Raw genomic sequence first — 20,702 nt, forward strand, 5'->3', positions numbered from 1 at the left:
ATGTCTGGTTCTTTCTCTCTCTCTCCTTCTATCTTTCTCATAAATAAATAAAATCTTTAAAAAAATGTTTAAACAAACTTTCTTGCCAGAGAGACACTGAAATGTTCTTGGACCCTTTACTATTTGGTACAGGGAAAACACACCCAAATGTCTGTTCTCATTATGACACACACTGTGCTACATAATAGCTTGTGATTGTCATGTAAAGTCACATAAAAGTTGGTCCATGAGAGTAAAACAAAGGTAATAAATTCAGTCAAGTCAAGAAGACTTAAAACATTTCCAACTTAAACCTCTTAGTGAGTAATGAGCTTTCTCGTTTCATTACCTACTGGGACTGTATGTCCACATGTTATAGATCTATCCATCAAACAGCAGTTCTTAAAGCAACTGATCACTGTCCACAATGAACAACACATTTCCTACAAAATGAGAACTTGGCTTCTACCAATGTTTTATTGTGTGGAGAGATCCAGTCCTAAGTCAGCCTCCCTACAAAGGCGTGCAGCGCGCGATCACGAGGACTTCAGCACTGAAGGGCACTGACCAGTCTTTCCTGGCTAGTGACCAAGAGCATTGTTTCTTATGGTGTCTGTCTGTCTGTTTCAGAAAGAGAGAGGACGATCACTCATCCATCCACAAGGCTTCCCCAAGTGCCCAGACTGCGGTGCTTCCTTGCAGTGCTGAGGCTCACACCTGCCACTTTGCACATGTTAAGGTTTGCACCCTGATGGGTCAGCTAGACCTTGAGGCCCTTGTTAATAATTCTCTGTTTTGAGGAGTCGGGCTGTAGCGCAGCGGGTTAAGCGCATGTGGCGCAAAGCACAGGGACCGGCATAAGGATCCTGGTTCGAGCCCCCGGCTCCCCACGTGCAGAGGAGTCGCTTCACAGGCAGTGAAGCAGGTCTGCAGGTGTCTATCTTTCTCTCCCCCTCTGTCTTCCCCTCCTCTCTCCATTTCTCTCTGTCCTATCCAACAACGAACAACATCAACAATGGCAATAATAATAACCATAACGAGGCTACAACAACAAGGGCAACAAAAAAGGGGAAAAATGGCCTCCAGGAGCAGTGGATTCATGGTGCAGGCACCGAGCCCAGCAATAACCCTGGAGGAAAAAAAAATTAAAAAAAAGAATTCTCTGTTTTAATTTTACTGGGAAAAAAAGGGCAATAATGAGAAAAACATGAGGAAATGACAGTTTACTGTTTTAATCAATGTGTGTATGTTCCCTCTTAGTTTATCAGAGTAAGCTAGATTAAGTGTGTGCTCTGAAGATCAGAATACTTGGGAGAATGGCTCTTACAAGCTGTGTAGCCTGCCAGAAGTTCTCTCTTTTGTGTTGCTACCTCCTCTTGAAAAGGGGGCTGGTCAAGGATAAACCTACAAATATTTGAGTGCTTTCTTTGCACATTATCCCAATAATATAATAAATAAAGATATCTTGAAATATAGGGAAATGTTAGTCCATATATATAAACAACAAAACACTCATTTTCCTGCCCTTAAAATGATGCAAACAGTAAATTCTTTGTGGCTATGAGTTTCCCTCTCAATATTCGCCAGAATCCCGCCACACTAGGGAAAGAGAGAGACAGACCGGGAGTATGGATGCAGCTGTCAAAGCCCATGTTCAGTGGGGAAGCAGTTACCAGACCTTCCACCTTCTGCATCCCACAATGACCCTGGGTCCATACTCCCAGAGGGATAAAGAATAGGAAAGCTATCAGGGGATGGGATGGGATACGGAGTTCTAGTGGTGGGAACTGTGTGGAATTGTATCCCTGTTGTCTTGTCAATGTTTCCTTTTTATAAATAAAAACTAAGTTTAGGGAATTGGGCTGTAGTGCAGCGGGTTAAGCGCAGGTGGTGCAAAGCACAAGGACCTGCATAAGGATGCCGGTTTGAACCCCGGCTCCCCACCTGCAGGGAAGTCGCTTCACAGGCGGTGAAGCAGGTCTGCAGGTGTCTGTCTTTCTCTCCTCCTCTCTGTCTTCCCCTCCTCTCTCCATTTCTCTCTGTCCTATCCAACAATGACGACAACAACAATAATAAATACAACAACAACAAAAAAACAAGGGCAACAAAAGGGAATAAATAAATAAATAAAAACAAAATATTAAAAAAAAAGTTAAAAAAAAACTAAGTTTAAAAGCAAAAAAAAAAAAAAAAAACCCAGTAAATTATGGTCTCTTTTCAGTTCTGCTAGTAATAATTTTTGTGATTTATTCTGAATAACTCATTTGGCATTAAAGAAAAAAGTAAAATGGGGGTCACAGGCATAGATAGTCCGCCAAATATGACAGTCATTAATTTCCATGTGTTCAATACATCCTGTAAATGTCCTGATTCAAACTCAGATGTTCTAGTAGGAGCACAAAACATTTATAGGATAGGCACTAAATGTTAAGTTCTAGATTCTTAAGACTTATGTGTGAAAAGGGGAATGTACAATATATCCCAAATGTTTTATGTTCACTACATGCTAAGATGATGATATTTTGGAGATAATGAGTTGAAAGGTACACCATTTAAATTAACTTTTCTTGGCTTCCTCTCAATGTGACTGCCAGAACATTTAAAATTGCCTACTGTCTATGTCTTACCTTGTGGTGCATGTTATATTTCTATCTTACCTGAGCTAGAAAAGGGTAAGAGTCTGACTTGGGAGGTGACAGGGCCTGCAGGGATCAGGGGGGTCTCTGTGAACAGCTAGCGACTGCAGCAGGGATCTGAAGGAAGTGAGGAAGAAAGCCAGCCTGTGTGTCCAGGACAGAAGCTTTCCATACAGGGCATTTAGAAAATGAAGTAACAGGGCCAGGTGGTGACACACCTACCAGAACACACATACTACAGCTTGCAAGGATTCAGGTTTAAGCCTCAGATCTCCACCTCAGGGGAGAAGCTTCAGGAGCAGGGAAAACACTGTGCCACGTTTCTTTCACTCTGTTTCCCACTTACCTTTCCATTTCTCTCAATCACTATCCAAAGTAAGTAAATAACTATTTTATATATTAGAAAAATGAAATAATCTGTGTTACACAATTAAAAGGTGACCTAGTGCATAGTAAAGGAGCAAATTTTAGCTTTAATGTTTATAAGGCCTGAAAGAAAGATCTCCCTTTATATCATGCAACTAACAAATAAATGATCTAAAGAAACAACAAAAACAGCTCTTTCTCATACTGGTCCATAAAGTTGGCTCCCAAGCTGGTGAGCTGGCCAAAGCTGTTATTTATAGCTCCTCCTCCTCCTGACCTCCCCCTTCTGCCTCCTGACTTTTGGGTTTTAAATGAGACTAGCCATTAACATAGCAATTAGCCATTAATCCTACACAGACAGCTCTCATCACATCCTTCCTTAAGCCACAGTCTGCACTGCACTGAAGGTACACTCTTCAGAGTAGAGAAAAGGGTTAGAAAGTTGGATTAGGCCAGAGAGTAGTGCCCATTCTTGAAAAAAAATCTACAAGTAAAGTTAACTGTTACACACACACACACACACACACACACACACACACACACACACACACATATATTTAGCATAAGAGCCTGTATAACTTCTAAGTCCCTACTGATCTGAGCTTACAGTTCACAGCCACAGCTGGGAGCATTGCAGGCTGCATTCAGTTTGGAACCAGTCTTTCTCAAGTGGCAGGGAAGGTTGAGGGAACCTCCCTTCAGAATCCAGGGCAGTCCCTACTGAGGGTACACTCCTTGGATGACACAGCTTGCCAAACTCCTTTCAGATTCTGTGCCTTGCACATTGAACCATCTGCCAATGAGGCTCATAGATACTTTTGGTATAATTCTATCGTACCAGATCCTTTCCCAACCACAAAGCACTGAAAGAAACTATGTCCTTTCCCACACAAAGTTCAAAATCAGAATAATACCCAACCATGAAAGATACATTCAATGTATTTGGAAATTAAAATGGAGTTTTACAAGGCTTCTGACTCTGAGTAAGTGTGCTAAGATCAAGCTTAGGTGACATTACATGACATTTACTTTATTGTGAAGTTGGTTTTGTCCACTCAGTCATACTTTTACTCAAAACCTTTCAAGGTGCAATTTCCTGCTAAAAGATATCACTAGGCCCTAGACTATATAATTAAGGTCCTACTTTATGTCTAATGATATTTTTAAACAGGAAATTGCACCTTCTCTCAGAACTACATGGGCAGTTCATGATTATGTGCTTCTACACACATTTTGGACAAGTTGTTCAGTTTCTTTGAAGAATATCGGTGTACTTACCTTAAGTACTGTGTCTAATTTACAATACATATGACAGACTTTTCTAAGTTGATTTCAGTTTATCAAAATAGATCATATGGTATCACTCTGTCTATTGTGCCCTCCCCTTTCCTATGTCATTGTTTTCTCTTGTTTGTGTTTCTGGTTCTATTCAACCACTGATCACTTCAGTTAGAGATAAAATTGTTTTGCTTCATTTCAGGTGAAACTCCTCTCAGTAATTCTTGCCAGGAAGAATTGGTAGTGGTGAATTCCTTCAGTTTCTGTATGCTTGGGATTTTTACTTCACCCTCATAGTTGAAGAATAATTTGGCAGGAGAGTATTAGTCATTGGCAATTCCTACCCTTTAATGCTTTGAATATGTTATTCCACTCCCTTCTTGCCTCTAGTATTTGTGAGGAGAAATCTGACAAAAGCCTGATGACTGAAACTCTGTATGTCAGATTGTCCCTTTCCCTAGCAGCCTACAATAATTTTTTCTTGTCCTTGCTTTTGGATAGTTTTACTGTGTGTTTTGGGTGGTCAATTTGGATTCAGGAACTAGGCTTTTTCTACAGCTTCCAGGATGTTTATGCTTTAAACATTGCACAGATATGGAAAATTCTCCGTGATTTATTTTAATATGTCCTCTCTGCTCTTTTCTCCCTTAGTCCTCAAGTATCCTAACAGCTCTCACATTTGTTTTTTCAGATGGAGTCTACTATTTTACAGACAATGTCTTTATTTGTCATAAACTTTACCTGGCCAATAACTTTAAATCTAAACTGTGGTGGTTTTATCTTTTCGTCCTGCTGTTCTCTCCTCATCCTAAATCACTTTACTTCCTAAACCTGCTATATCAACCGTAACTCTAACCAAAGGGTCCTTTACATCCAACAGCTCTTTTCAGAGATATTTTTCTTTTCTTTATTGGGGGCATTAATGATTTACATTCAACAGTAAAAAAACAGTAGTTTGTACATGTGTTATATTTCTCAGTTTTCCACATAACAATTCAACCTCCCTAGGTCCTCCTCTGCCAACCCCACCCCAGAGTCTTTTACTTTTGTGCAATACACCAAACCCAGTCCAAGCTCTGCTGTATTCTTCTTATTTTTTAACTTCTTTTTTTATTATTAGTGATTTAATTAATGATTGACAGGATTGTGGGATAAGAGGGGTACAAGTCCATATGTTTCCCACCACCAGAGTTTTATATAACAACCCCTCCATGGAAGCTTCCCTATTTTTTATCCCTCTGGGAGAATGGACCCAAAGATCTGTATGGGGTGGAAGGTTCTGTAATTGCTTCTCTGCTGGACATCAGAGATGCTACAAGAAGAGATGTCCATCAGAGATTTTTTTTTTCTGTGTTTTATACAGCTCTTTGTTGAAATAAACTCAGAATTCTTGAATTTGTGCTTGTATGTTATTTAAACTCTTGAATCATCTTTATATTGAACTTTTTTCTGAATTCTGTCTCTGACATTTTTTTTTCACATCTTTTGTATTTTATTTTCTGATCCCCCCCCCCCCTTGGTTTTTGTTGTTTCAAAGCTTGCACCTTAAGTATGGTTTCTGTTGTTTAGTCAACAGCTAACACTATGGCTATGTTGTGATGGCGAGGGAAGGGAAATTCTATCTCATATCCCTAAAAGAATTAAGACAACACTAAGATACCACCTCACTCCTGTAAGAATGGTATACATCAAAAAGGACAACAGCAACAAATGCTGGAGAGGATGTGGGGACAGAGGAACCCTTTTACATTGCTGGTGGGAATGTAAATTGGTCCAGCCTCTGTGGAGAGCAGTCTGGAAAACTCTCAGAAGGCTAGACATGGACCTTCCATATCATCCAGTAATTCCTCTCCTGGGGTTATACCCCAAGAACTCCATGACACCCAACCAAAAAGAGGTGTGTACTCCTATGTTCATAGCAGCACAATTCATAATAGCTAAAACCTGGAAGCAACCCAGGTGCCCAACAACAGATGAGTGGCTGAGAAAGCTGTGGTCTATATACACAATGGAATACTATGCAGCTATCAAGAACAATGAACCCACCTTCTCTGACCCATCTTGGACAGAGCTAGAAGGAATTATGTTAAGTGAACTAAGTCAGAAAGATAAAGATGAGTATGGGATGATCCCACTCATCAACAGAAGCTGACTAAGAAGATCTGAAAGGGAAACTAAAAGCAGGACCTGATCAAATTGTAAGTAGGGCACCAAAGTAAAAACCCAGTGGTGAGGGGTAGACATGCAGCTTCCTGGGCCAGTGGGGGGTGGGAGTGGGTGGGAGGGATGGGTCACAGTCCTTTGGTGGTGGGAATGGTGTTTATGTACACTCCTAGCAAAATGTAGACATATAAATCAGTAGTTAATTAATATGAGAGGGGGAAAATCAATTGTATGTCTCAAAGTTTCTCAAAAGACAAACTGAATCTTTTTAATATATAGGCTATGTATTTGATATGCGGACTCTCTCAAAAGCCTAGACCAAGTAGATTAGAAGCATCCAATAGCACAGCTATATACAAGATACTGGATACTGTACAGCAAACCATAACAAAGGGACTTTTCAAAGTTAACCCAATTAACAAATAATGTGATGATAACATTAACTATCGATTGTCTTTCTGAACCCTAAGACAGCAGGAACCTCACATCTCCACTATAGAGTCCCTACTTCCCCCAGTCCTGGAACCCTTGGATAGGGCCCACTTTCCCGTATGCATCTCCCAATCCAAACCAAATAATATTGCATCCGCCGATCACAACCTAACCAATGCAATGATTGCCACCTCAACATGCTTCACCTCAGACTCTATCCAGAGACTTCATGTGTGGAATGACAACTCTTCAGCTTCATTACTCGGGTGAGACCTTTCCTTTTATAGTACACACTAATTTCATCTCAGGTAGTTCACTTTCTAACAAAGTCCCATAACCTAGATATATACCAGTTTCTGTGAGAGAGAGCTTATGTGCACATGTATCCATAAACTACTGCAAAATATATACCTGAAAGCAGAAGTACACTAGAGTTTGCAGTGAGTACCTCCCTAACACTTCCTCTCCACTATTCCAAGCTTGGGATCCATGATTGCTTAACAAATTGTTTGGCTTCATATGTTAACTCTCTTTTCAATCACCAGGTTCCAGATGCCATCAGGATGCTGGCCAGGCTTCCCTGGATTGAAGACCCCACCAATGTGTCCTGGAGCTCAGCCTCCCCAGAGACACACCTTACTAGGGAAAGAGAGAGGCAGACTGGGAGTATGGACCGACCAGTCAACGCCCATGTTCAGCGGGGAAGCAATTACAGAAGCCAGACCTTCCACCTTCTACAACCCACAATGACCCTGGGTCCATGCTCCCAGAGGGCTAGAGAATGGGAAAGCTATCAGGGGAGGGGGTGGGTTATGTGGATTGGGTGGTGGGAATTGTGTGGAGTTGTACCCCTCCTACCTTATGTTTTTGTTCATTAATCCTTTCTTAAATAAAAAATTTTTTTTAAAAAGAATTTAGTGTCTTTGATGACAAAAATAGAAACTTGTTACTTTATTTTAGTCTGTTCTCTGGCCTCCGGAAGCCCACTATTATAGCCTGAGAAAACTACAAAGCTTTTGTTTTCAACCAGGCTTTTCCCAGATAAATTCTCTATCTTCTGGAGGTTGTCCAGGTACTACTTCATAGCTGCAAAGATGTCACTGGCTGCCAGCTCCAACTTTTTCTTTTGTCTTAAGAGTTTTTCTCCCTCATGCCTTTTCACAGGCACATGCATGCACCTGTGGTTTAATGAGTCTTTTCAGAAATCCCAGTCATGATTTGATGAGGCACCAACAGATTTTTGTTGCTTTATCTAATGAACTGTAGGAGTATCAAGAAACAATTTCATGTTCCCCACAGGATGTTGGGCAAAGTAGGTATGTCATATTTGCTTGTGTAAATGTTGAGTAGTTTTAATCTGGTAATTCAATTCAATAGCAGGCTACCTGTGCCATATGTCTCCAGAAAGAGGTTTCATGTGGCTGGCACACAGGAGGAGGACTAAACTCCAGTGAACTACAGGGTGTCAAAGCTGAAAGCGAAAGCAGGGATTGAACATTTGTGAATAAGACAGTGCTGCCACATCCCATAGTTCAGTAACTTGGAAAATTCTTGGTCTTTAATTTAAAATTTCTCCTTTTTAAAAAGTATAATGTCAACCAGGTAGACAGGACAATGGTTATGCAACAGACTCATGCCTGGTGCTCCATAAAAAAAAGGTAAACTTTAATAAATTTTGGTATCTCAGACTAGTGAGTTCCTTTAAAACATCAAATGTAATTTATTAATATAGATTATTAAGGAATAGGAATTACTACATTTTTACATTAAAATGATCTGATGTAGAGGTCACAAAGGGTCTAAGATGAAACTATTAATTAAAATTTAATTTGAAACTTAATTAAAGTGAATTCCACTATGCTGAAAGTCAATGATCTCAATGATCCCATGACCTTCAGCTCTTTTGCAGTATGTCTCTTCTTCCTAATTGCACATAGGAGGGTACAAAATATGAGAGTACATAGAGTTTCTGCGTCAAGACCAGGAAAGGAAAGTGCACTCCCATGCACTTGACTAAGATGCAAGACTTGGCATCGCTTGGGAAATACTGTGGCAATGAGGAATTACTGGTACTGCAGTGCCTCTCCCAACCTGTCTGAATGAAAAAGTAACCTAGAGCAGTGATCCCATGCATGCATGCGGCCAAAGTTCTCGGAAACGAAACAAAAAAACAAACAAACAAATGAAAACAGAAGCTTATAAAAAGGTACTGGGGTGTCATGGCAACTTTTTACATAAGAAAATGTAGAAAAAAATGTATCATGCCTATTCCAACAGCCCCAATATTTCGTTGATCTCTTAATTTTATTTATTTTTTTAAATTTTTATTTATAAAAATGAAACACTGACAAAAACCATAGGATCTTAATTTTATAGTAGAGAAAAATTAAGAATGAGAATAAGTGAATGCCTTAGGACATGTGGTGGCTGCACGGGACACAGACAGCACTCTGTGTTCCACTATGTCTCTCACCCCCAAAGGCACGTGTTCTACTGTGCTTCTGTTACGTTATGATAAGATCCAAGAAAAACTTATATTTAATGAGCTATTTTCCCCCTCCACCTTCAAGTAACCATGTTTGCCTGCATTTCTATGCATAGACATCTCCACAGAGACGATTCTAGAAACTCGATGGAGTTTAAATTCAAAGGCTTTTAACTAGCTTACCTTTAATAAAACCCAGATGTGATTTAAACCTGAGTGGGCACTACTTGCCATGAGCATTTCTTATTATTTAAAGGAAAAGTGAGTGAGTTGACGATCTGAATCACATTGCTGGGGGGAAAGGGGTGCTTAGCTAAGTAGTCATTATTCTTTTTTAATAACTCCTATCTAGACTGGCTTCATTATTGACTTACAAAATCACATTATCTTTATGAAAGGCACTTAAAATATTCAACATGAAACAGAATTCCAAACGCACGATTTACTATAAATGTGCACAGGTGTGGGATTGTTTACAGTTCTTTGGTACAGAAGGAAGTCAAGCTTTCATTTATTCTTCATCGTGTGGTGTGTTGCATTTAACTCTGGAATGTTAGGATCATTACAGGTGGCCTTAAAATCTGAAGCAATTGTCAGTGCAGATCAACGCTCAAGCCCACCTCCCATCATGGTAGCTTTTTAAGGACACTGCAAGAGCTTCTTTATTAGAATAGATCCTACATAGAAAGTCAAAGATCTCCCCCCCCACACACACACACACCTGCAAATACCCTGGAAAGCAAGGGGGATTGCAGACTAGAGAAGCATGTGCTGATATGACCAGAACCTGAAATGGACTTCCCCTGGGGTGACCACAGGTGGAAAGAGCAAAGCCCATCTGAAGGCAGCTCAAAATATCTTCTAGAGGAGAGGTCATTTCAGAATGTCTTGGGTCTCAGTAACTTGGGTCTCAGTAATTACCTTGGATAATGTTTCCAGTTAGTAATATCTAGGCCCTAATTTGCCTCCAGACACTGAAAAAGATAAGAGTTGTAGGAAAGGATGAAGCTTATTAGCAATGTTAAAAGGATGAGAAATAAACAGAATCAAGTATGTGTGGACCGGAAGTTATTTCTTTAGTGGTAATATGGAGGCTTCCTGGGCAGAGAACAGTTTGGCTTTAATATGAAGGTGCCCTGGGCAGGAAACGGTTTGGCTTAAGTGCTAGTTTTAGTCTTAACTGTAAACAAGAATTTAGAATACAACAACTCCCATGTGACTAAGTTTCCACATGTGTCAATGGAGTATCTAGAAATAGTATCCAAACTTCCTCTTAATTCCCAAACTCAAAGCCCAGGTGAGATCTGATATTAGGTCAAAGCTCCAGAGGATCCACTTAATTATTAAGTGAGTTTTTGGAAAAAAAAAAAAGTCAAAGCCACTCAGAATTTATTTTGGCTACTATTACCAACATACACAGTGGAGATCACTACTAAACAAAGTGTTCCAAACTCCGAGCTAAGCGTGTCACAAGCTCATACAATACTTACGGCAATTCTGTGAGAGGGTTGCTAAAGGTAAAATAATTTACACAAAGCTGTACAATTTGTAAGTGTTACAAACAGAATTTAGGGGGCGGGTGGTGGCACACCTGGTTGAGCACACATGTTACAGTGCACAAGGACCCAGGTTCCAGTGCCGGCTCCCCACCTGCAAGGGGAAAGCTTCACAAGTGGTGAAGCAGTGTTACAGGTGTCTCTCTGTCTCTCTTCCTTTCTAGCGCCCCTTCCTTCTCAATTTCTGGCTGTGTCTATCCAATAGAAAAGTAAAGATAATATTTTTTTAAAAAATTAAGAAAAAAAAAGAAATAGAATTTAAACTCAGTAAAGTCAAACTGTTCTAGCTTCAGTAACACTGTTATCTATGATCACCTCAACATGTACTTAAATATTTCAGCCGAACTCATAGCTTCCTCCCACTCAGGGACATTTAAGCTATCTTCATAGTTTACCTATTTTCTTTAAGAAATCACTTATGCCAATTATCTGAGTATAGAAAAACAATTATGTTATATTACATAGGATTTTAAAAGATGATTTAACTCCATACTTTTCATTTCAGTTTTTATCCAATTTCTTTGTAGTTTGGGTATTAAATTAGTTACAAATTATTTTATTAGAGTACAATTTGAGTTCCCTCAATTCTAATATTTACATTCTATCACCAAATACTATACACTCAATTGTCTAATAACTTAAACTAGTTTATGCCGATTGTACTCAGAGTTGTTTTTTATAAAAAAAAAAAACCTTCAATTAACCAAATATATAAATATTTATATTTGAAAGGCTTTAAACACTCACAGAGCAATGAACTGGTTACTAAGCTCTAACTAGGGCTTAAATATCAGAAAACTTCTTATTTAAAAATATTTATTTATTTATTCATTACCTTTTGTTGCCCCTATTGTTTTTTATTGATGTGGTTATTTTGTTCGTGTTATTAATGTCGTCGTTGTTGGATAGGACAGAGAGAAATGGAGAGAGGAGGGGAAGACAGAGAGGAGGAGAGAAAGATAGACACCTGCAGACCTGCTTCACTGCCTGTGAAGCGATCCCCCTGCAGGTGGGGAGCCGGGGGCTCGAACCGGGATCCTTACGCCGAAACTTGTGCTTTGTGACACCTGTGCTTAACCCACTGCTCTACTGCCCAGCCCCTCTAACATAAATAACTTTTGAAAATAGTTTCTATAGTCAAACTATTCAGAGTCAGTAAAGTCACATGAGTGGGTTATAAATTTAAACTGCAATTTAAAACTCTTAGAGATAAAATACTTCCTTTCATATGTGCACAAACCAAAAATATAATGGCAATTAACATTTTAAATTACTGGCAATTGATACCAGATCAGATGTTTCCATTTATCATCTCTTTGAGGGACTCCTGTATCTTCATGAATAATGACACATTTATATTGTTGTGAAGAAGCCACTACATATATTACAACACTGCTTGTACTGCTTGTTTTCTATGGCATGTGCCCTTCTGAGTATTCAGTGCATTTCTAACTTCATGGGCCAGAGCACTCCATACCAGCTTTTCTGTCAGACCTTGAACCCTGTGAGTTTTCAAAAAGTCCCACTAACCTTAGCTCACTTGCATTCTCCTGTTAGGAGAAAGAGCTCTCTCTTCTAGGCGGCAGTTCTCTGAAAACTTTGTGGAGAGGAATACTGCCTGTATGTGGCCTCTTAGTATATCCCCAAGACACCAGTTTCCTTATTTCTTAATTCTTCTTCTTCTTCTTTTTTTTTTAAGAGAAGTGATTTTGGCATGACACTGGAGTGTGAATACCTCAAGACCTAACTACACAAGAAAATGCTCATTAGATTGAACAAAATAAAGCCTACAGACATAAGGAATCACCGCACAATTTCTCAACATTTATTTTAGAAGCAAATGATTTGCTCTGTTTCTTATGAAGTTATGAGTATGTATTTAAGTAAATGACCAGCTTTCCCATCATTTGATATGTCCTCACAATTTGCAAAAGTGTACTGCTGAGTTATTTGCAACCACCAAAACCTGAAAACAAGAAAACACTCCCTCAATCAGTGGATGGACTGAAAAGCTGCAGCCCTGACATACATAGAACTGCAAGGACGTGAAAGGGGTCATCGATACTCAGAGTAACATGGACTCATCTCACTGGATTTTGATTCAGAGATAGAGGCAGAATCAAAAGACTGCATATATACATGCATGCATATATACACATATACACATATACACATATACATATATGGCCTCCAGGGTTAGTGCTGGGGCTCAGAGCCTGCACCACGAATCCACTGCTCCTGGAGGTCACTTTTTCCTTTTTGTTGCCCTTGTTGTTATCGTCATTGTTGTTGTTGTTATTGCTGTTGTTGTTGTTGGATAGGATAGAGAGAAATGGAGAGAGGAGAGGAAGACAGAGATGGGGAGAGAAAGACAGACACCTGCAGACCTGCTTCACCGCCTGTGAAGTGACTCCCCTGCAGATGGGGAGCCGGGGGCTCGAACTGGGATCCTTGCGCTGGTCCTTGCACTTTGTGCCATATGCGCTTAACCCCCTGTGCTACCACCCGGCCCCCCAAGATTACATATTCTAATGGCCAGGCAGTGGCACTCTGTGGGAAACACTTACTACCATGCACAAGCACCAGGGGCCAAGTCTCCAGTCTTTACCTACAGGGAGGAAGCTGCATGAGCATTGAAACAAATCTACAGGAGTCTCTCTTTTTGTCTCTCCCTCTCTATTTCCCCTCCCCTCTTAATGTCTCTCTTTCATATGAAATAAATAGAAGACAAAGTGGGGATCAATAGCAACTGGGAGCAGTGTATCCCTAGTGCTGGCATAGAGCCCCAGCAGTAACTCTGGTGGCAGTAAAAATAAATAAAACCCTGCATATTCTACAGTTACAATTGTATGATATCAAATTAATGGGTACTTCTGGGAGTGAACGTAAGCATGTGCTGTTAGGAAGCACAGCAATTCAAGAAAAGAAACGTATATATCTATATTAGGAATGTGATGTGCTTTCATGATTCCGCCATCTATCAAATCTTGCAGAACTACAGACTAAAGAGAAAAACTATATCTTAATAAAAATAAATCTAGGTGGGTATCACATCGGAGCACATGATCCTGGGGAATCTCCACAAATGGTGGCTCAGTGCTGTGGTATCTCTCTCTATCTCTCTCTATATCTGTCTCTCTGTCTGTCTCTCTATCTGCCTCTCTATATCTGTCTCTCTATCTGTCTCCTCCTTTTGCCTGTGTCTCTTTATATATACCTGAAATTTTTTTTAAAAATAATGAAAAAAATTGATCCTGGAGCAATGGACTCATGTGTAAGACCATAATGCCACAAAGGAAAAGAGCACATATTGACAAAACAAAAAATACTCATAAATAGACAATATCCATTTAAATTGCAACCCAGGTCTTCACCCAACCCAGAGGCCTGGCAAAGCAAATATAAGTTAGGTGACAGAAGTTATAAAATGACAGAAAGTCTCCACCTTCAGGGAGGTCATTTTGCAAGTGGTGAAGCAGGTCTGCAGGTGTCTCTCTTTCTCTCTCCCTTTCTGTCTTCCCCTCCTCTCCCCATTTCTCTCTGTCCTACCCAACAACATCAATAAAAGCAGCAACAACAACAGAAAAAAAATGGCCTCCAGGAGCAGTGGATTCATAGTGCAGGCACTGAACCCCAGCACTAACCCTGGAGGCAAAAAAAAAAAACAGAAAGTGAACTAAGAGAAGAATGTTATCTCTTACAATCTTCTTCAAGGGAAACACTTAAGGAAAGAACATATCTCATTATCGGGTCTAATACCCACTGACCATGATGGAATAGACCCACAGTAGGTATTAAAAATGGGGGAGCTTTTTTAAAGATGTTACTATATAGACTGCATGGAGAAAAAATACTCCATAGGTTTTCCATCTTCAAATGGCTACGGAGTGAAACCTGAACTGGGTGTGGTGCATTGCAATGAAGGAGAAGCCTGGGAAGACAGGGAAGGAAGAGGCAGAGAGGACAGTGGGTTTCTGGAGCATACTGTGTAAAACTCCTAGTCTGAGTGAGAGTATTCTGCAGACCGCTACCAAGCGAGATGAGAAACTGCACTCATGTGTTGACAACTGAACTGGTTTTAACTTAAGTAATAACCCCTCAACAAAACAATTAAAAAAAAGATACTTGGTATGCTCTTGGGAAATAGCACTAAATACAACTTATTTTGAGGAATTTTACCTTTACACATTGGTATCTTGACATGAAAGTTTCATGCACAAAGAAATAAGGATAATTTTTATAGAGTTTACTCAGGTCTGCGAACATATAACCTCTTGAAAGATGGATTTCCCTGTTGTCTAAATACATAAGACTATTTGGCTGCCTTTATCTACTCTGAACAAACATAGTTTTCTCTACTCAATCAAGAGTAATTTATTTCTTGAATCCATCACATCCTTTTGGCCTTTGCTGGCAGGGAATTAATTCACTCTCTATTTATCTCATGAAATATTGCAATGAAATCCTAAATGATTTTGATGCTTTCAGTCTCAGCCCACCGCACACACAAACACACATACGTTCATTCTTTCTATTTTCAATTCACCAGTGGTGCCAGTTTTTTTTTAAGCATCTTTTTTTTTAATGTAAATTAAATCTCTCTCATTTTCTCATCATTCTCCACTGGAGGGAGTTATCAGAATGCCCGTGTACTTACATTATGATGATGACCAATCCCTGATGATTGAAGGCAAGAGCAAATCTACTTGCAGAGTAACAATCTCTCCCCACTGGGAACCATTAAACCTCACCAGAAGAGCACAAGTCCCATTCTGGAGAAAAGATTATTTCTCCCTTGCCCTCTACCTGTTCCAGATATAAGTGGCAGCCCCAAACTCTGCGGGTTCCTGTCAACATCTTCAGTGACGTCTCTTTTCACCATCTTGGTGTTAGCTACACTACTTTCCCTGGAGTCCTCTTCCTGTGGTAGCTACTTTCCTGGTACCACTGGGCATACATGGTACCTGTGTTTCTCACCAAATCCTCACTTGGAACTTCAAACCTTACATATTTGGAGAAACTATTAGCACAACCCTTGTTGGTATCAGCACTGACTGCAGGGTATTCTTTGATGGTTCAGCACATGTCTCTCTGTTGCTGAGGAGTTATTCTGATGCAGTCTCCGCCCCCAGGTTTTTCTACGCCCTGCAAAATCCTAGAGTGCCCCCTTCAACCAATCCTGGCCCTACACGTCACCCCTGGTTGTCGCCCAATAAAAAGCCCCCTCACCCCCCCCCTCTCTCTGGGCTCTCAGCTCTCCCTCTCTGAGATCTCGCCCCCTGCTCTCCCCCCATGGTCAGGTAGTGGGGACAGCCATTGCCGGCTGGCCCCACGTGGTCTGAACCAACCCCCCCCCCCATCCTATAATAAAGATTTGTGTACCCCTTTGCTCTGGACATCCACTCTCTTCTCCGCGGTGCAGCCCGACACCAGACCGCCACAACAACATCTCTCCACCACCACTTCCAATTCTAATTCGGACACTCTCGTTGGTGATTTCTATATACTCATGACCAACCAATACTTGCAGGTCACTTGGGCTTCTGATCTTTCACTTCCTCTTCTCCAACATTCTTGTCTTTTACTCTTAGCGTAGCCATCCCTTCCAACAGCCATGGTCTGTATTTTGTTATTTCACAACAACTGTGCTGCTTCATTATTACCATATTATTATGGTAATATCACCATAATCTCAGTTTTAAAACACTCTATTCTCCAAAGACCGCTTTCTTTATATACCAGCTTGCTCATGTTACATCAGTTCAGACAAGCAGGCTAGGGACACCTCTAGTCCTCTGACCTCACCTCCTCTTCAGCTTGTTGAAAATCTCTTTAGTCGCCTTTGGTTCATCATTCTGCTATACTTGTACACATTCTCCACTCTTTACTGTGCTTGTCTCTCTGAAACCACCTTAAATTGAACACTTTACCTACTGTTCCTACCGCCATGCATTTGAATGAGGCAGGAGAAGAAATTTAATACACTAAAATGACTGTTTTCGATTCAAACCCATTACAGTTTTTGTATTTAAATGGATCCTTCATGTTGCCCAATAAATAAAAACATTTCCTGAATCCATTCTCTTGCTCTCCTCACCTAGGAAATTTATTTTTCTCTTTACTGAAATCTTCAATACCTCTTCTCCAATCCATATGTCACTGAGAAAATGAAGACAACAAAAGATAAAAACCTTAAATTACCATTATCTCATCTATGTCTACATACTATATCCTTCTGAGTTTCCGTGGGTGAACCGTCTTATGTTCTGAGCCAGGGTCAATGCCTCTCCTAGACCCCACCAGGAGTCTACATACAGTTTTAGCTTCTTCCCTCCTTTTTTTGCTTTTCTGCATCATCAAATTTCCTGTGATCCTGTGTTCAACCAGCAATTTTTAAATATTACCTCTCCCATTTTCAAAAACAAGTAACCGAAACAAAAAGTACCCTGATTCTGAATTCTTCTTCAGCTGATGCTCAGTCCTCTCCTCCCCTTTACAAGGAAGTTCTTGGGGAATTATCTATTTGATGACTCTAAAATACCTTTTCCAATCAGGTCTTTGGTTACAACACAGCATGAAAACCTCTCTAAGGTAACTAAAGACAATGCTAGTGTCTCAGCTGATCAAGTGTGATAGTTCCTAGTGGCTTTCTCCCTCTGTCATTCATGTTTAACTCTGCCTACAACAATAGCCAGAGCGCATTCTAAACATACGCCAGGTGATGAGAGCTCTTTTCAGCAACTATCACTATCTCAGTATCTGAGTAAAAGCAGAAGTTTTATAAGACAGAAAAATTAGTGTATAATTACTCTCATTATATACGCCACACCACTACCAGACGTACCATTTGCAAATTCATCTCCTGTGTCTCCCTCTTATCTGCACCAAAGTTGCACTGTTCCACGTTACGTCTCTAAAATGATCACGGGACATTCTTAAGGCCATTTACATCTGCTGCTCTCTGTGAATGGAGTGATTTTACCCCCATATGTCTGTCTGGTTTACTATCCAAGTTTCCAAAATACATCACTCAAAGCTCATCTTTGTGTTCAAATCTTCACTTACCCCCCAATATGTTTTTCCTTCCATTACTTTCCCAGTAAAATTATTTCTAGACCATTGGCAGCTAACTAGGACGCTTGGGCTGCCCAGGTTAATCCCAGGCTCCATATGGGAGGTGACACAGGGCCACCTGAGTGCCTCGGTGTTTCTCCTTCTCTTTGCCTCTATAAGTGTGTGCGTGTTGTTGTTGTCGCTGCTGTTGTTGTTGTTCCTTTGCCTCTAGGATTATCACTGGGGCTCAGTGCCTGCACTAAGAATGCTCTGCTCTGGAGTCGGGCTGTAGTGCAGCGGGTTAAGCGCAGGTGGCGCAAAGCACAAGGACCGGTATAAGGATCCCGGTTCGAACCCCGGCTCCCCACCTGCAGGGGAGTCACTTCACAGGCGGTGAAGCAGGTCTGCAGGTGTCTATCTTTCTCTCCTCCTCTCTGTCTTCCCCTCCCTCTCTCCATTTCTCTCTGTCCTATCCAACAACGACGACAACAACAATAATAACTACAACAATAAAAAAAAAAAAAAAGAACGCTTTGCTCCTGGAGGCCATTTATTTCCATTTTATTAGATAGGACAGAAAGAAATTGAGAGGGGGAAGAGGCACATAGAGAGGGAGAGAGAAAGTTAGACACCTTTGGATTTGCTTAACTGCTTGTGAAGCTTCCCCTCTGCAAGTGAGGAGCAGGGGGCTCGAACCCTTATCCTTGAGCTGGTTCTTACACTTAGTATTATGTGTGCTTAACTGTTTGTGCAAATGCCTGGCCCCTTCCCTTTGTATCTGAATGAAAAGTAGTCCACAGTGGGGGAATCGCAGATGTGTGAGGTCTTGACTCTGTCAAAAAAGAAGAAGAAGAAGAAGAAGAAGAAGAAGAAGAAGAAGAAGAGGAAGAGGAAGAGGAAGAGGAAGAGGAAGAAGAAGAAGAAGAAGAAGAAGAAGAAGAGGAAGAGGAAGAAGAAGAAGAAGAAAAAGGGGGGAGAGAGAGTGTGTGTGTTTCTAATGATCACTGGTAACATTTCACCCCTTGAGAGTTCCATTCGAATGTAAGGCTCATAAGCATATTTATGACCCTGTGTCCAGTAAGAACTTTCTGGCACATAGCAAATCCTTACAAAATATTGAATGAGTACAAACTTGACTTTCAATTGACGAAAAGAATGCATGGTGAAAAGTCTTCACTGAAACCAGTATGCATTTAAGTAGGTATGACTTTATTAATCATAAAAAAAACACTGAGTTAATTCAAAGGTCAGATTAAGTATGTACAAGAAAATATCTTGAGTTTCTCTGGGATTTCAAGCTTGCAGACAATATTTGGAATCATATAAGATATTTCAAATCCCAGATGGTAATTTTCTGATTCTCCATAGTCTTTAAACCAGAGATTGGAATTAGTGTTCTGCCAATGTAATTTTTCCAAAATAAAAAGCCCTGTCATAGCACTCCCATGATAAGAATTCTTTAGAATTGGCCATGCTTATCACAGTGATTCACACTATTTTCCTCTGATTCACAGTCATGGATGAGACTGTCTGAGCAAGGCTGTAAGATCCCATCCCCAAAAGCTTCAAATTCAGGCATTGGAGGCAGGGTGCACAGAATCCACATTATAACACTTTCTCAGGTGATTCTCTTGTTACTTTGCAAACTACTGGATAAAAAGCTCACATATTTGCTTGCCGTATCCCTCTGGAGTGAACTTATATAAATTCAGAAACAGGCAGAGAGGACCCCCTAAGCCAACAAGCTGTGAACTTTCTTGGAATGCTTGTCCAAGTTTGTCTCTGACCAATCTTTTCAGGGCTCCATGCTGCAATTAGATCCCCTGGGATTGATTTGAAGAATGGCTCTTGAGAAATGTCTCCTGAGAAAGCCCTCCAGGAATATTCCTGAAAGCCAAGTCAGAGGAGTGAGTCCTGGGAAATGCTGGTGTCCACTTGAGTGAGCCAGCTGTAACCAGCAGCCAATGAGGGCTAACAGTGAAAGCCAACATCTCTCTACGTGCTTATTAAGTACCCAGGTATTTGCTAAGAATTTCATGAGTATTTTTTAACTAAATCATCTCCAACATCTTGCAAGGCATGTAATATTATTATTCCATTTTATAGATGAGAAAACAGAAACTCATCAAAATTAAGTATTGTGATCATAATTAAAGAGCTTGTTAGTGGCAAGAGTTGGACTTGAGCCCAGACATTCTTAACTTCATAAGCCAAACTTATAAGCACAATGTTATACCACTTTCTCCTAAATATGAAATCAGGAAAGAGACACTAACTAAAACTATTAGTGTGTTTTTTTTCCAGACCTCTCCTTTTTATTTATTTATTTTTTTACACCAGAGCACCATTCAGCTCCTAGGGATTGAACCTGGGACCCTGGAGCCTCAGGCATGAAAATCTGTTTGCATAACCATCATGTTGTCTACCCTCCTCAGTGTTTACTTTCCAATGTGATTTAGGGATGTTCAGGAAGCTGTGAAAAGCATAATCGGATGGATCTAAAAAATAACTGCCATTGTGGGGGTTAATTGTTTCCATGTTCATCAATTTTTCTTCTGCTTACCTTTAAATTGTACTTCCAAGGAAAGTTACACCGTTTCAATTATTCAAATTGTAGCTGGAAGAATGAATGAAGGAAATTCATACAAAAGCCTCTAAAACTTTAAAGGAAGACAAATTGGTCTAATGTAGTTGCCCAAAATGTACTGATTTTCTCTGTATCACTTACCATCTGGTATTCAGGGTCATGGTCTC

General features: G+C 40.3%; 1 protein-coding gene and 1 long non-coding RNA gene across 5 annotated transcripts in view; one reads left to right on the forward strand and one right to left on the reverse strand.

Moving 5' to 3' along the window:
- LOC132535322 (uncharacterized) overlaps positions 1 to 20,702 on the forward strand; it is a 474,613-nt gene that overhangs the window by 404,160 nt on the left and 49,751 nt on the right. The window lies entirely within an intron of this gene.
- ZNF385D (zinc finger protein 385D) overlaps positions 1 to 20,702 on the reverse strand; it is a 285,209-nt gene that overhangs the window by 233,197 nt on the left and 31,310 nt on the right. The window lies entirely within an intron of this gene.

This window comes from Erinaceus europaeus, chromosome 21 (genome assembly GCF_950295315.1).
Source record: "Erinaceus europaeus chromosome 21, mEriEur2.1, whole genome shotgun sequence".
NCBI classification, from domain to species: domain Eukaryota; kingdom Metazoa; phylum Chordata; class Mammalia; order Eulipotyphla; family Erinaceidae; genus Erinaceus; species Erinaceus europaeus.